The sequence below is a fragment of the Corylus avellana genome, chromosome ca10 (genome assembly GCF_901000735.1).
Source record: "Corylus avellana chromosome ca10, CavTom2PMs-1.0".
NCBI classification, from domain to species: Eukaryota; Viridiplantae; Streptophyta; class Magnoliopsida; order Fagales; family Betulaceae; genus Corylus; species Corylus avellana.
In genome coordinates, this window is record NC_081550.1 from 15,556,875 (window position 1) to 15,559,159 (window position 2,285).

Genomic DNA, 2,285 nt, shown 5'->3' on the forward strand with positions numbered 1-2,285 from the left:
GATGAATACCAAGATGATGCGAAGTTTATTCATTGGAAATAATCAAATAATTAATAAAGAGAAATGCTATAACTATTAATAAATAAGCTTCACATCATTTTGATATCCATCTATTAGTAAAAGATTTAGTACATCTAGCTAACATTTCTCTTTTTACTCTGTAGAGCCTCTCAAAGTCCAAAAACGTGTCGAACTCGACGAACTGGGTGAACGTGAATAAATTCAGTAGCACAAATAATACCCCTAAAAATTAATTTAACTTAGCCCACCATCAAAGGTGACAAAGAAAACCCACCTCAGTCTTATTTTTATTTTCTTTCAAAAGAAAAAAAAAAAAAAAAGGTTTTATTTTATGCTATACATTGTATTAGAAGTCTATATCTTTATTTATTTTGTTTACTTATAGATTTTATACTCCAAAACATTAATTCCATAGCCAGCAAAAAAATCACGTGTGGGCACATGAATTAAATATTTAGTACAATTTACCAATGTATTAACTCACTGTTATTAGTCCAAAATATTCATATTTTTACCTCAACTACAAAACAAAAGCATAAACATAAGTTTTCTACTCATTCTTTTATGTTGTCTATCGAAAAAGAAATTACTGAAAAATTTAGAACAGATTTAATTATTGATAATTTTTGGAATCTAAAAGAACGTCATGTTTTATTTTAATAGGCAATTACATGGAAAAATAAAATAAATTAATAAACAATTTTTTTTTTTTTTTACCTTTCCTTAATAATAATTAAATAAATGCTATTTTATCTTTTTATATACTAATTTAATCTTTAATTTAAATACATAAATTCAAGTCTTCTGTGTGCAGTGTGCCCCCTCAAAAGGGGCACCAGTACTACTATTATCCTCTTTTAAAGACAAATCTTTTTACACGGACACTTAAATCCATCTGGAATTGCATGGCAATTACGCAGAAAAAAAGAAAACAAGAAAAGTTTTTGGTTTTGTTAGTAAGTATTGAGTCACGATCACTATATATATAATAAGAACATGAAGAATTTACGATTTACGACTTGTTCTTTCACGTGACCATGTGGGTAAAAACGATCGGAAAAGAAGAATATTTATTCAAACCTAAAGGGTACGTAGTACACACATTTTTACTCCTTCCTACTGCCTACAAGACCAAGACCAAGACAAATATTACTCTTGCTCTTAATTTACTCACAAATAAAAGTCTTTCTCCACCAACCACCGTGGTCGTGATCCGGAAGCCGAGCATTTATAATGGGCTTTTTTATATTTAATTTTTCTCTAAAAATTTAACAAAAGTCATGAAAGCACCTATTTAGAACGGTCCTTGTATAAGCATGCGAAGAATGAGCTGGAATTAGTTGATATTAGTTAGTATATATAGAAGTTAGAAAGTAGTTTACTTTCTGTTAATTCAGTTGTATATAACAGTTAGTTAGTTATGTATAAGGCAGCTTGAATATGGTATATATACTGCAAGTGTACAAAGTATTCTTTACTTCAATGCAATATACAAAGATTTTCTCCTCAGCTTTCTCTTTGATTTCTCTGTTTACATGTTTGTATTGCGTTGTTGATACCTTGTAAATTAGTTTTTTTAGTTAAATTTAACTATTATGCCTTATTTTCTTGCTCCAGTAGTCCTTGTAAGTAGAAAATTTACTGTATTAACTTTTAAGTAATATTTTATTATTATTTTTTCTTTTTTTTTTAATATTTTTTCTCTCATTCTCTCTCTCTCTCTTTATGGGGGAAGAAAAGGAAATTATAAATAATAAAATAATACCAAAAAATAATATTTAATTAGAGTAATAGTTAAAATAAATGTTTTGTTGGAGTGTGTAATGAAAAATTAGTAACTAAAATGAAAAAAGTTTTATTTTGAGTAGTTAAAATAAAAAACCTTGTTGGAGATGCTCTCCATTCGCTACTTTATATTTAATTCTTACATTCCAAGAGCCAAAAAACTGAAGTTATATAATTTTTTTAAGCTTATATTTTTAACCACATCTCTCTTAATTGGTTTAAAACTAATAAATTAATAATATTTAACCAAAGTAGAGAAAAATATAGAGAGTCTGATGTTTGACTTATTTTAAAAGTGGCTCTCTAAACTTGATAAAGTAAATTTTTCTTCTCAAATTTAGCTTTTATTTGAATAGTTCATTGTGAATGCTCTTAGGATTGTCATATCTGTTTGGCGACCATCGTCATCAGGCGACCGCAAGACTGCCTCACTTTTATTATTATTATTATTATTATTATTATTATTTTGTATATATATA